The sequence below is a fragment of the Triturus cristatus genome, chromosome 7, assembly GCF_964204655.1.
Source record: "Triturus cristatus chromosome 7, aTriCri1.1, whole genome shotgun sequence".
NCBI classification, from domain to species: domain Eukaryota; kingdom Metazoa; phylum Chordata; class Amphibia; order Caudata; family Salamandridae; genus Triturus; species Triturus cristatus.
Genome location: NC_140590.1, coordinates 91830978 through 91846144, shown reverse-complemented (window position 1 = coordinate 91846144; position 15167 = coordinate 91830978). Strand labels below are relative to the sequence as shown.

General features: G+C 45.2%; 1 protein-coding gene and 1 pseudogene across 1 annotated transcript in view; both read right to left on the bottom strand.

The window, feature by feature from the left end:
• LOC146808898 (phospholipase A2 inhibitor and Ly6/PLAUR domain-containing protein-like) overlaps positions 1-15167 on the bottom strand; it is a 262038-nt gene that overhangs the window by 123972 nt on the left and 122899 nt on the right. The window lies entirely within an intron of this gene.
• On the bottom strand, positions 10172-10290 carry LOC146808899 (U6atac minor spliceosomal RNA; annotated as a pseudogene).

Here is a 15167-nt window from a genome sequence, read left to right as displayed (position 1 = left end):
ATGTATGAGTAGATTTATGAGTGAGTGATTGGATGTGTGTGTAGACCTATGAATCAGTGAGTGGGTATATACTAACTGGTATTAGTATAGCTATGGTTTCAGAAATGCTTGTCTGTATTTTAAAATGGGTATATGAAAGGTTATATTAGTGTGTGAGGAGGTGCATCAGAAATTATTGATTTTATCAGTGATGTCATTTGAGATGTCATCAGTAATGTCATTTGAGATGTCATCAGTGATGTCATCAGTGATGTCACTGACCATGTCATAAGTGATGTAATATGTGACATCATCAGTAGTACATTGCAGGGGCGCGAGTTATAGTTAGCTCAGCTAACTATAACGGCTGAATTTCTCTGGTTTTGTAGGAGTGAAATATCAGCCTAACTATAACGTCCCTGAATCCTGTGTTTTTTTCAGTGAATATCTAAGGTTTTTTTAATGCTAATTTCTAACTATGATGTCCCTGAAACCTGTGTTTTTTTGTGAATTTCTAAGGTTTTTAAAATGTTAATTAGTAACTATAACGTCCCTGAAATCTGTGTTGTTTTCAGTGAATTTCTAAAGTTTTTTAAATGCCTATTTTTAACTAGGTCTACACAGGTAGAATATGTACAGAAAGAGGAGAAAGGCACAGAAAGAAGCAAGAGAAGTGCAGAAATAGGGAAGAGCGATGCACAAAGAGGGCTACATTGACTTTACCTTTCCACAGACACATACAACGTAGCCTAATCACTAATCCGTCTCCCAAGATATCTTAAACCTCGCTTTCCTCTTCAAGGTTCACTATTCATTGACTGCTCAGAATGTTAGGCCTTCCAAATGTCAAACAGCAATTCTAACTATATCACTGTTGTATGTCTGGCCAATTTTTTGAAGTTATGCATGCATGTGTTTGCGCTTTTACCTAGTGACATGTTATATAAAAATAAACATAAAAATACTTGAATACAAGTGTTTCAAACAGCATACTCTGTAAATCTGTGTACAAGAAGGTGTATGTATTAATTTCTGCTCATAATACAGGGCACATGGGAACTCAATAGAATATTTGAGGGGCTCTATAACACCTATATACATAAGACATGTATGCCTGTAAAACCGAATGACAGAGCAGAACTAATAAGATTTGACCATCTATAAGAGAAGTTACCCGCTTTATAAGCTACCATATTCAGATGCATAACACATGTGAAAATCCATGTACAAGTAGACATATACCTCAGTCATTAGAGCACGCAGACCTTTAAACTTGACAGCTTGCACTTTCCATTTGGATATAGAAACAGGCAAGAGAAGTACAATAAGAAGCAAGAGAATTGCAGAAAAAAACAAGAGAGGTAAAGAAAGAGTAAGAAATGTGCAGAACAAGGCAAGAGAAGTGCAGAAAGAGGCAAGAGAAGTGTATAAAGAGGTAAGGGAAGTACAGGAAGAGGCAAGAGAGGTACAGAAAGAGGGAAGATGGGTACAGAAAGAGGCAAGGGAGGTACAGAAAGAAGCAAGAGAGGTACAGAAAGAAGCAAGAGAGGTACATAAAGAAGCAAGGGAATCGCCGAATGAAGCAACAGGGGTGCAGAAAGAGGCAAGAGAAGTGCAGAAAGAGGCAAGATAGGTGCAGAAAAAAGCAAGAGAGGGGCAGAAATAGGGTGCAGAAAGAGGCAAGACAGGCGCAGACAGAAATAAGAGTGGTTTGTGACCATTAGCACCAATTCAACACCCACATTTAGCAATAAGTAACAGGTCCAAGGTTTTCAAAGGGCATTCCACCACGCTGTAACACTTGTCACTGCATTTTTGGTAACGTTTGAGCCATTTGAGGTAGAAACAAGGTTTTTGGTGTTCAAATCTGCGTATTATGCAGGAGATGATGGATTATGTTGCAAATGCGGAAAATGTATAATAGTGCGAAGATCGGTGCAGTCGAACAGTCGCATAATTCCAGTGGCCCTGCTCAAACCTCTGACCAGGTCCAGAAGTGCTCCTCAGTTGTTCCTTATTTTTTTTGTCTTATTGAGTTTATAGTTAAGCTTCTATGGAAACGAGGTAGACTAAACCAGAGGTCATCACTCCACAACACAGACTACCTTATCACATAATTACTCTCCAAAACACATAATCCCACTCTACATAATTCCTGTACACTAAATGCCTTATACTTTCTAACCACATCATTTATCTGCACTACATACCACATAATTCCACTCCACACAATGTACATCCACTCCACTCCATAAAACATTAGTAAAAAACTTTTACATTTACAACGCCAATAGCTATGACTCACACAAAGGCGAGACCTTTTACATTGCAAATGCTTCTCTAACTAGTAGTCACATTTGCAGAGTGGTGGAGAAAGGGGGCTAGGCCTCCAACCAGTGATCAGGAATTCCGCTGCATAGGACTTACAGGAGTTAGCAGGAGGACTTCTTGGCTCCCAAAGTCCCTCAGGAGTAAAGTGGACTTTATCCCCCAAGCACGTTTTCAGAGTAGTGGACAAAGCGGCGTCGCCTCTGAAGACCTTTTAGCAATCCCACTGTGTGGGACTTACTGGGGTATCAGGAGGGGTAGTTGGTCCCCAAGGGCATCCTTGGGGGCAAACTACCACTAATGTTACTTCCAGTAAGTCCCACATAGCAGGATTCATTCAGGTTCTCATAGCAAGCCATGCCCCCTTTGCCTACTACTCTGCAAACGCGCTCCCTGGCATGCTCTTGAATGGGGATTGAAGTCCCCTTCACTGCTGGGGATCCTTAAAGGCCAGGTAGCGTACCTGTTACCTCCAGTAAGCCCCACCCAGCGGGAGTGCTGAGAGGGGTTTACAGGCCATGCACCCTTTCTCCACCACTCTGCAAACACACCTCCTGGCGTGCTCCTGGTTGGGGGATGAATTCCCCTTGCCTCCTGATGATCCCTGGAGGCCAACTAGCCCTCCTGTTACCTCTAGTAAGCCCCACACAGCTGGATTGCTGCACCCCCTCCCAGGCCATTTTTGGCCACGGGTACCCCATCCCCCGGGCACAGCCAGCATAGCTTTTTACCCCCAAGGAGCTGCTAACATGCAGCTCCCTGGGGGTAAAAAGCAAAGTGAACTCACTTTGAACAAGCAAGAGGCAAAGTGCACTTGCTTGTTCAAAAGCGAGTACACTGTTTGCTATGGCAGGACAGGGGCAGTGCTCCCACCCAGCCATAGCAAACAGCAATGTTCCGGGGGTGGGCACCCCGGGACATTGCTGGAGCTGGCCCTGTGGGGTAGCGGTCCCCAGGGCCATGAAGGGCTCCTGGAGGGGGGCCGCGTGGTCCCCCTCCATCTTATTTAAAGCCCCATGAGGTGGTGTTCCCCGGGGCCATGTGGAGGTTTCGAGCTCCCCACACTACATTTTTTTATAGGAGAGTCCCGGGGAGGTGGCGCTAGCCCCCCACACATTTTAATAAAACAAAAGTCCCAGGGAGGTGTAATCAGTATGGCCCTGGGAAAGTGGTGGTCTCCGTCACCATATTTTGTCATTGAGCCCAGAAATGTGTCCACCCGGGGGCCTAATTAAATGTAGCGCGGGAAACCGGCTTTATTTTTGTTTTGGGGGTGGGATTAAAGTACCCTAAGCGAATCCCGCCTCATTTTTTAAAATGCTTTTTTTGGGCCCTAGTGGTCCCTGTGGGATCCCCTGAGCAGGCCTAGGGGGTCAGGGTGTTTCTACCCTGCCCCCTTTTCTTTTTTTGAACCTTTTTTCTTGTGACTTGGTTTAGCCGAGTGACAAGATGGCAACTAACTGGTTTGAAGTGTTTGCAGCCAATCAGAAATCAGCTCATGATTGGGAGGGTTCGGGGATCCACCGTGGTCACCAGATACTAATATTTTTTTATATATGAATTTCTCAGGAACTACTGACCGGATTTACACCATTTAAAGCAAAGAGTGCACTCTGGACCAAGAGCTACATTTCAGCCAAATGTAGTGTAATTCAGTTCAGCAGTTTGGGCTGTAACTGCGACAAAAGTTTCCTATGGAAATTAACATGGAGAAAACGTGTTTTGGAAACCCCCTTTTATCTTGCCACCCACTTGACAAATCACCCTGAAACTTTCAAGACAGGAGCTGACCAGAGCACCCCATTAGTTTTGAAAATTTCACGAAGATTCGTTAAACCAGTGCCAAAGATATTGTAAAAGAAAAAAACATTTGGAATAGAAACAAGGTCCTAACTATAACTACCTACTGGCGACCGCCAGTAGGTAATATAAATATATATATACACGCTGAAATGCATTATGCCTTGCAACAGTGAATAAAGGGTTGCCGCAAAATTCCCCGCTGTGTCCTCTGGTCTCTTCTTTGAAGTGATCTCCTGTGCATGTTTTCACACGTTGACCAGTTACGCGTGTCAGAGGACCCGTCTTACAAAGAGGCTTGCGAACAACATTGGCATCGTGGCATATTTCTCCAAGGGATTGGATTTTGCAAGCCCGCCTCAGATACAGGACAAGCAAGTGGCCGCTGCAACCAGCAGCCCGTGACTGCATGGGGACTCGTGATCACTGCATCTATGCGTCATGGCCCGGTTTGTCACTTGGATTTGGGGTTGAGGCGTTGGGGACTTGAGGCGATCTTGGACACTTTTATTATGGGACCCACTCAGCAGTCATAAAGCCCTCTCCCCCCTTTGCCAGGCACAACAGCGCTCACAGTGGCACAACGTGGTTCCGCTTTCCCCACTCACCGGAAAGATGTATGCTGGGATATGCAGTCACTACCAGAAGGCTGCAGCTGCATTCAATAATGGGTGGAATCAGCTATACTCCAGCCAATGGGAGGGCCTTTGAAGATTCAAAGCAGGGAGCGAGTGTTGCCCAGTGTGAAAGGCATCTGAGTAAGGCACACGCCGAAATGCATTATGCCTTGCAACAGTGAATAAAGGGTTGCCGCAAAATTCCCCGCTGTGTCCTCTGGTCTCTTCTTTGAAGTGATCTCCTGTGCATATATATATATATATATATATATTTACTGAAAAAAACATAGGTTTCAGGGATGTTATAGTTCGAAATTAGCATTTAAAAAACCTTAGAAATTCACTGAAAAAACCACAGGTTTCAGGGACGTTATAGTTATTTGGACATTTCACTCGTACAGAACCAGAGAAATTTGGCCGTTATAGTTAGTTCCGCTAACTATAACTTGCGCCCCCGCAATGCACTGATGATAACGTCACATATTACACCATTCATGACATGGTCAGTGACATCACTCATGACATCACTGATGATATCTCAAATGACATCACTGATTACATCACTGATGACATCATCCAGTGACAGTGTGTTTCAATAAAGTTTAAATATGTTTAATATATATGCCAAGGTGAATTGAAGAATGAGTGGGTGTATAAGTGTCTGGATGGATGATTTAGTAGTTGCGTGACTGACTGTATAAGTGAGTGATTAAATGTGTCTTACTGAATGCATGGGTTAGTGACTGATACAGACATTCACACAGTTTAGTTTGTCAGTTGGTGTGTAAGCAGTTGCATGGGTTGGTGAGTAGCTAAATGAGGATCTATGTGGGTTATTGATTCGTTTTCTGAGTATCTGTATGGATGCCTAAGTGTCTGTGTGGGTGGGTGGGGGGGACAGTCTATGCATTGATGTGTGAGTGGATGATTCACTGGGTGTATAGGTTCAAAGGTGCATCTGTGAAGAGCTGTATGGGTGGGTGAGTGTGTGTATGGGTGTGTTGGTGAGTGAATGGTTGCCTCAGTGGTACATGTGTGAGTAACTGCATATGTGAAAGGCAGTATATGTGAGTGTTGGAGTGTATAAATGACTATATGTGAGAGTGAGTGATAATGAAAGTAGCTGTATGGATCAGTGTGTGCTTGTATTAGTTATTGTATAAGAGTGTAAGTATGTGTTAGTATATGTTTGAATAAGTGACGTGGTGTGTGTATAACTGTATAGATGAGTAAATTTGAGTGTGATTGATTCTTTGCATGACTGACTAGGTGTGTAAGTAAGTCTATGGATGACTGGCGGTGTGTGAGTGTCTGTATAGATATGTGAGTGCATATGATAATGTCATATTGATGGTTGACTACATGTATGAGTGACTGAATGGGTGAATGAGTGGATGTGTGTGTAGACCTAGGAATTAGTGAGTGGATATGTATTAACTGGTATTGGTATGTCTATGGTTTTGAAAATGGTAGTCTGTATTTTAGAGTGGGTGTGTCAAAGGTTATATTAGGGTATGAGGAGGTGCATCAGATTATCACATGGAAGATGTCATCAGTGATGTCATTTGAGATGTCATCAGTGATGTCACTGACCATGTCATGAATGATGTAATATGTGACGTTATCATCAGTGCATTGCGGGGCCGCGAGTTATAGTTAGCTGAACTAACTATAATGGCCAAATTTGGTTTTGTATGAGTGAAATGTCCAACTAACTATAACATCCCTGAAACCTGTTTTTTTCAGTGAATTTCTAAGGTTTTTTTAAATGCTAATTTCTAACTATAATGTCCCTGAAACCTATGGTTTTTTCAGTGAATTTCAAAGGTTTTTTAAATGCTAATTTCTAACTATGCCTACAAAGGTAGGACATGTGAAGAAAGAGGAAGAAAAGCGCAGAAAGAAGAAAGACAAACGCAGAAACAACAGAAGTCCAGAAAGACGAAGAAAAGTGTAGGAAGAAGGAAGAGATGTGCAGAAAGAACCAACAGAGGAGCAGAAAGACCGGTGCCACCAACATCTTGCTGACGGGTACTGGTGATAACTGACTCTGAATAACCAGGCCTAGAGCCAGTGCTATGCTAAAAGACACTTAGAATACAGTGAAGACACCTACATACACTAGGGAAGACTACGCGTTGGGGTACCCCTGTGATTAGCATGACCTCCTCTGTACTTGCAATGAGTTAGTGCCTGGGTCATTGCATGAGTACATAGGTTCTGACTGGATGATTAGAGTACGGCAAGGAGAGTGTATGGTGAATTTAAAAGTGCTTGGGTTTTGGCGGAGTGATTGGATAAGAACATGGTGCCGGCTGGGTGATTGGAGGAGTGCATGGGTAGTGACAGGGAGATTACTGAACTGTATAGGTAGTGCTCCAAGGATTGTAGAAGTGCATTAGTTAGTGCCTGGGTCATTGCATGACTACATGGGTAGTGACTGGATGATTAGAGTACTGCAAGGAGAGTGCATAGTGAATTTATAAGTGCTTTGGGTTTTGGCGCAGTGATTGGATAAGGACATGGGACTAGCTAGGTGATTGTAGGAGTGCATAGGTAGCAAGAGGGAGTTTACTGAACTGTATAGGTAGTGCTCAAGGGACTGTAGAAATGCATGAGTTAGTGCCTAAGTCATTGCATGACTACCTAGATACTGACTGGATGATTAGAGTACTGCAAGGAGAGTCCATGGTGATTTTATAAGTGCTTGGGTTTTGGCGCAGTGATTGGATAAGGACATGGGACTAGCTAGGTAATTCGAGGAGTGCATAGGTAGTAACAGGGAGATTACTGAACTGAATAGGTAGCGCTCCAGGGATTGTAGAAGTGCATGAGTTAGTGCCTGGGTCATTGCATGACTACATGGGTAGTGACTGGGTGATTAGAGTACAGCAAGGAGAGTGCAGGGTGAATTTATAAGTGCTTGGGTTTTGGCGGAGTGATTGGATAACTACATGGTGCCGGCTGGGTGATTAGAGGAGTGCATAGGTAGTGACAGGGAGATTACTGAACTGTATAGGTAGTGCTCCAGGGATTTTAGAAGTGCATGAGTTAGTGCCTGAGTCATTGAATGACTACATGGGTAGTGACTGGATGATTAGAGTACTGCAAGGAGAGTGCATGGTTAATTTGTAAGTGCTTGTGTTTTGGCGGAGTGATTAGATAAGGACATGGAACTGGCTGGGCGATTGGAGGAGTGCATGGATAGTGACAAGGAGATGGCTGGACTGCATCAGTAGTGCTCAGGGGATTGTAGCAGTACATGTGTTAGTGCCTGGGTCATGGCATGAGTACATGGGTAGTGACTGGATGATTAGAGTACTGATTAGAGTACTGCAAGGAGAGTGCATAGTGAATTTATAAGTGCTTGGGTTTTGGCGCAGTGATTAGATAAGGACATGGAAGTGGCTGGGTGATTGGAGGAGTGCATGGGTAGTGACAAGGAGATGGTGCACTACCATACATGCTTGGGTAGTGCTAAGCTATGCCAAGAAACGGTTTGCATATTAGTGTAGGAACTTTGTATTGTATTCAGCAGCAACCTGGGGATGCTGTCCGCCTCCTAGTGCCGTGGCAAAGTAAACAATGTTTAGGCAAGTATACTTCAGAATCTCCAGTTTTTGAAACCTACTGAGTTTCCACATTGAGGTCCCTCATGGAAAGGCATCACTATAATCTATTAAAGTATTTAAAATGGCTCAGGCAATGGGAGGTGCATTTTTCTGGCAATAGTAAATAAGCACCTTACCTGAAGATTTTCGGTTGGAACTTCAAAGATGTAGGCAAGAGACTTATCCCTCCATAATAAGGTGCTCATTAACAACACACCTAGATACTTGGGCCCTAGCTGTTGCTGTAAATGACCCACAACTGGCTTGAGGTGTGTAAAATGCGAGTTCACCATAACCGATATCTTGGTGCTGAATAACAGACTATATAATTTTATTTTACCCATTTTATCGCCTCCAGTAGGATGCAAGGGTGAATGGAACCTGTCAGGCATTGAACCTGTGGCAATGAGGTCAAACACAGGTCCCTATAGTGAAAGGTTTGGTTCATTAAGCCACCTGATCTGGCTGTGTTAGTCATTTGTGTAGGGCAATGGTCCATACTTATGGGAAAAGAACTCTGGTATGAATATGTTCAGGCCTCATTAATTGTTATTTTGGTCAGTCTCAAGATCTGGTAAAACACCTCCACCATGTTTGTGAGATAGCATTCAGCTCAGTGGGGACCAGGGAAGCCACTTGAGTGCTGTCTGTCTAGCTGGCCCACAAGTTACATAGCAGTCGGTGGAAAAGGCATGTTAATCCCAGTCACATAATAAAATTTAAAGAATCAGTTGCTTAGTGATTGTTCCTTAGCTAGATCTGTCACCATCCATCAACTATGCTCTCCAAGGGCATGCTATGTGCTACAAATGATTATTCCTAAAAATGAACACAAGCATGTGACAATGGGCCCATAAATGCATATTCTCCTGTTGAAATAAGAACACCACGTTTTGTACATGGGAGAAGACCACGAGCACGCGTAACCATATAAAACTGGCAATGCTATTTAAAGTCATGCCTCTTAACCTCAACCTGTGGCCTCTAAGGACTCGACCTGCACTGCATTTTTCCTATTTAAACCGTAGTTGTCACACACAGTGAGATCCTGCTGCAAATTTACAATAGTCGCATATGATTTTTCTTTGAAGATAAATATGTCACTAAAAGATTATTTGGAGTCTCCGCAGAACATGCACACTCCTTCGTACCTTTCTCACTAGTACTGTAAAAAGTACAAGTTGTGCACAGATGTTCGCAGCAGGTACACTATCCGACTCCTAAATTATACATCTCTGCCACAGGTGCATTATTGACCAGACAAGCAATATGACTCAAAGATCTTGAAACATATGCCAGGCGGATTAAGCTTTCTCCAGCAGGGGGACCAGCCCCACAAGCTATCTCTGTGAAAAAGGCATTTTAGTGGGCTAGAAAACTTATCGCCTGCATCCTATCATTTTAAAATGATTTCTTAAGCTTCAGTTGAGAGATTTTAATGGTGTAGATAGGAAAGATAAAAAGTTGGGGGGCCCCTGACACTGGAAACTGAGCATGCAGGTTAGCTCTGGGACATGCCCACTGGAATGACTGTGCGATCAGAAAAACTGACTCTACCACTGGAATCGGTTATATCCATTAAATGAAATTGCCTAGTGAACACGTCTGCATATCAAGGCAGCCGCTGCGTAAGATGTACAGCAAGGAAACATAGGGAGATGCATTGTAGGAATAGAGTGCCTGTCCTCCGACATGATGCACTGCACATCAAGGTAAACGTGCCCGACTGGGGTTCTGTGGGTTACTCAAATGTGTTGCAGAAAATACACCCTCTGGAAAGAGCTGAGGTGCTTTCCAAGAGAACTGAATGTTTTGGGCCCTGGTATGCTCATAGTGTCAACAACATGGTTAAACGCCATGAAGTAAGTGGCAGTGCCTTAACTGTATATGAAGGCCACCTGAACCCTTCCATCCCTGCCAAGGTGAGTGCTAACCTGATCTCCTTCTATACACACATGCTCTTATTGGAACATTATTTTGAAGTTTTATATAGCAAGAACTGGACCCAAAGGAATTGGAGCGCTTTGCACGAGCCCTAGTCACATTGCAGACAAAGACATTTATGTTAGGTGATTTGCAAAGAATATCAGGCTGTTGACCCTCCCGCCGAGGTTTGAACCCCGATGCCTACATTCAAAGTCAACAGATTTTGACGAAATAATAAGCACATATGGTGGGATCCATGTCACAATTACATGGGACCCTTCTAATCCTGCGACCCCCTCCCCTCCCCTGTACTCTGGTACGCTGCTCTGCTCCTGGACACGGGGCCAAGGATGGCAGACACCAAAGACCAGCTTGGGCCAGATCGGACCGGCCAGGCTAAGCGGCCATATTTTTAAATAACAGAAACAACGTATGGCTTGCTCTTTCCTAAATATGCTAAGACTGGCATTAGAACTATAACATAACCTCCTGCGCGCCCAGAAAAATCGACTATCTAAAGAAGTGGGTGGGTTGAGAGAACCAGGACGGGCTCCTTGTCGAAGGCTGAGAATGTGTTATTTACGTCAGCACGATAATGATAGATCAACTTATTGAGTGAGTATGTCATCTGTGCTTCAGCTTTGCTTTGTGGGTAATTTCGGCATCATGGCTGCTGTTCGAACCCAAAAACAGGACTTTTGTTTTAATATTTAACAACACGTATTACCGGATGATTTTAAAAGCCAGCCTGAGGGCTACACCATTTAACCAGGTTTTTCCAGTGGTATGGATTTTTGGGGCATGAAGTGTTCCAGTACTAGTATTAGCTAGACCATTGCTTGAGACTGGACAAAGGGGGGCCGCAGGGCTCTTGAGACAGATGAGACTCACATCACTTTGCCCCTATATAATAACACCTAAATCCCACAGTCAGATGCAGAGCCCATGCGCCACCAGACAGGCCCGACTATCCCCACCTCACCCCTGCCTCTGCACTGGCCGCATCCACATAGTGACCCTACGGTGGCAACTGGTGAGGCCTCTGAATATAAGGGGAAAAAAGGCTGTGCAACTGTGGCCACTGCCGGAGACCCTCAGCGGCGCCCCTTCTGCAGGCCCAGAGAGAGAGCAAACAGGTGGTGAGGCTGGCGTCAAACTGTGGCAGCCGCAAGCAGCCCTGATCCAAAGGAGAACCGCATCGAAATAAGAACTCCATTAGGTCGCTGCCCTCGACCGATGCTTGAAAAGGGGGGCAGTGGCCGCGTTGAGTCATCAAGGGAAAAGAAAGAAAGAAGTCTCCTTCACGGTGGGGGCAGCATGCACCGGGAATCTTCAGGGGCAGGCAGGCAGCAAGGTGCTTATGAGGCTGATCTACAGCCTTTTTTTTTTTTTTTTTTTTTAACCAACGTTTATTGATTTTAAAGGTCGTGCAAGAGGCAATACACAGCTTACTCGCCTACAACCATATAGGCCGGCAGCAGAAAACTACAGATAGCCAACGACAGATGTGTATACAGCAAAACAGGAGGGCCTTTCAGGAGCCCAAGAAGCAGGCCCATGCACAGTCATCAAGCAGCATCTACAGCCTTTTAAGCTGTTCTGCCACCCCCGCAAGCTGCCCAGGTAGCTCCGCTACCCCCCATGCAACCATTCATTGCCTTCCGGCGGGAAACGTACCCGAAAAAATTTGAAACAGCAGCCGCCACCATCAACCGGCCCGCACCTGTCTCCGGGGCCATGCGAGGGGGGTGCGCCCTTTGTCCAGGTGTGTAAAACCCATGGCGCGCACACCCCCTGCCCTGCGCACAAGCCTCATGTCCGCGATTTCTTGGCTTTAAGACAGGTTGTGTGGTAAAGCACGGATCGGCGCTCCTCCTCGCAGACTCGGATCGGCGCTCCTCCTCGCAGACTCCCGTCAGTGCTTCTGCCTCCTTCCTGCCAACTTTCAGGGATCAGTTTAGAGCTCTTGAGTAGCTCTTTTAACGCTTGCCTGTCTGGCCGCGGAAGACTCAAGACGTTGTGAATGGAGCGCCTGCTTGTGCGGGTGTTCCCGCGTCTGTGCACGCCCAGATGGACAGGTACAGGCAGCACTTGTGGCGCACTAGCTATATAAATAAAATGTAAAGCACATTTTTAAGAAGAGAGATACCTCACTGAGGCACAACTTACTTGGTAAGGTGACTCGATGAGTGGCAATTGTATGGACTGATCGATGCGAGGCACAAGATGGCTGCCAACACTTCCTGGTTTGAAGTGTTGGCAGCCAATTAGAGGCAAGCTCGGGGGTTAGGCTCCGCCCAAATATCGAAACGTTTTATGTTTTTTAATATCTCAGGAACTACTGAATGGATTTACACCATTTAACAAAAAGGGCTCTTTCTGAACCAAGGGCTACCTTTTTGCCAAATTTGGAGTAATTCCGTTTAGCAGTTCGGGTTGTAGCCGTGTCTAAAGTTTCCTATGAAAACTTGCATGGGGAAATCACGTTTTGGGACCCTCCTTTTTTCTCGGCCCCCGCTAGCTGAATCACGCCGAAACTTTCAAGATAGGAGCAGACCGGAGCGCCCCACGAGTTTTGAAAATTTTGCGAAGATTAATCGACCGGCGCCAAAGTTATTGGGAATAGAATGATGCGAATTTCCTATGGAAAATGGGTCCTAACTATAACAACCTGCTGGCGACTGCCAGTAGGTAATATATATATATATATATATATATCCAGGCTCGTTGGGGTGACCACAAGGCAAGCAGCACTCGAACACGACACTCTTTTCCCCAGTAAAAGCATTTATTTGGTATGCACAGCTTCGCTTCTCAGTCTATTAGCATACGACTGCCACCTGACGCGTTTCGTAGTTCACTTCCTCAGAGGCACCGCAGTCGAAGGAAGCAAGCCGGGCCACATCCTCCTTTTTAATCCAATCGTCCGCTGATATGCAGCTGCTCTGGATGAGACAAAACGCAATGTTTAATGGGAGATGTAGTCCGTAATTACTTATCCATAGATGGTTGCTTCCTCAATAATTGCAAGTTCATAGCTCTACATTGAGCCCCAAGGAGTGAAGCCGCGCTCAATCCATGCGCCGTGCTCCACATTGAGCCCCGTACCTCGGAACTCGTGGCCCCCTTCACATGGGGTGGTGCTCGCTCAGCGGCTGGCCTGCCGCTTGTTATATCCAGGCTCGTTGGGGTGACCACAAGGCAAGCAGCACTCGAACACGACACTCTTTTCCCCAGTAAAAGCATTTATTTGGTATGCACAGCTTCGCTTCTCAGTCTATTAGCATACGACTGCCACCTGACGCGTTTCGTAGTTCACTTCCTCAGAGGCACCGCAGTCGAAGGAAGCAAGCCGGGCCACATCCTCCTTTTTAATCCAATTGTCCGCTGATATGCAGCTGCTCTGGATGAGACAAAACGCAATGATTAATGGGAGATGTAGTCCGTAATTACTTATCCATAGATGGTTGCTTCCTCAATAATTGCAAGTTCATAGCTCTACATTGAGCCCCAAGGAGTGAAGCCGCGCTCAATCCATGCGCCGTGCTCCACATTGAGCCCCGTACCTCGGAACTCGTGGCCCCCTTCACATGGGGTGGTGCTGCTTGCCTTGTGGTCACCCCAACGAGCCTGGATATAACAAGCGGCAGGCCAGCCGCTGAGCGAGCACCACCCCATGTGAAGGGGGCCACGAGTTCCGAGGTACGGGGCTCAATGTGGAGCACGGCGCATGGATTGAGCGCGGCTTCACTCCTTGGGGCTCAATGTAGAGCTATGAACTTGCAATTATTGAGGAAGCAACCATCTATGGATAAGTAATTACGGACTACATCTCCCATTAATCATTGCGTTTTGTCTCATCCAGAGCAGCTGCATATCAGCGGACGATTGGATTAAAAAGGAGGATGTGGCCCGGCTTGCTTCCTTCGACTGCGGTGCCTCTGAGGAAGTGAACTACGAAACGCGTCAGGTGGCAGTCGTATGCTAATAGACTGAGAAGCGAAGCTGTGCATACCAAATAAATGCTTTTACTGGGGAAAAGAGTGTCGTGTTCGAGTGCTGCTTGCCTTGTGGTCACCCCAACGAGCCTGGATATATATATATATATATATATATATATATATATATATATACATATCTCAAGTCCAATACTCACTCCCGTCAAGAATGAGCCCGACACAGCGAAGGTTCGTTGCATAGTTGATTTATTAGCATGACAGAAGCAAAGCGCTGTAAAAACTGAAACACTTAGGCAGACGCGTTTCAGTAGAATTACTTTCCTCAGTGCCGGTTTCAGCGTTGAAGGGCTGGAGCATGCCGGAACTTGCTGTGAAAATCAAGCCTCATTCCAACCTCCGATAGTTCTGTGCAATTAAAAGAAATTACATGGACCATTTACAGCCCTTCAATTAGCTTCCAGAGCTGTAAACTTGTTCCAAATTTATGTAGAACCAACTGCGCCATCCTTGAAGTCCTGTCAGTCAGGCTTCACGGTCCCTTCCATTTAGAGGGTGGTGCGGACTTTCACGGCTGGACAAGCCGTGTGTAAATATCTCCAAACAATGCCCCTGCATTAAAGACGCACTCCTCCAGTTGGTAAGTACAACTTTTATTCTTCTGGTGAATGTGTCCTTGTGTAACGAAACTGGTACTCATGTAAAGCGCTCTTGTACCAAATACCTAGGGTGTAGTTTGCCCTATATAAAACTCTAAAAATAAAATAAATAAAAAATATATATATATACACACACACACATACACACTACACACCCATACACATGTGTTAACTAAGCTTACCATGTGTGGTAGAGGCATATGCGTGATTAGGATGTTTCCCTTCAGGGTCAGCACTTCAATTACAAAGCACATTCTGTTACCAACCCAACTCTAACTCAAGCCAATTTCT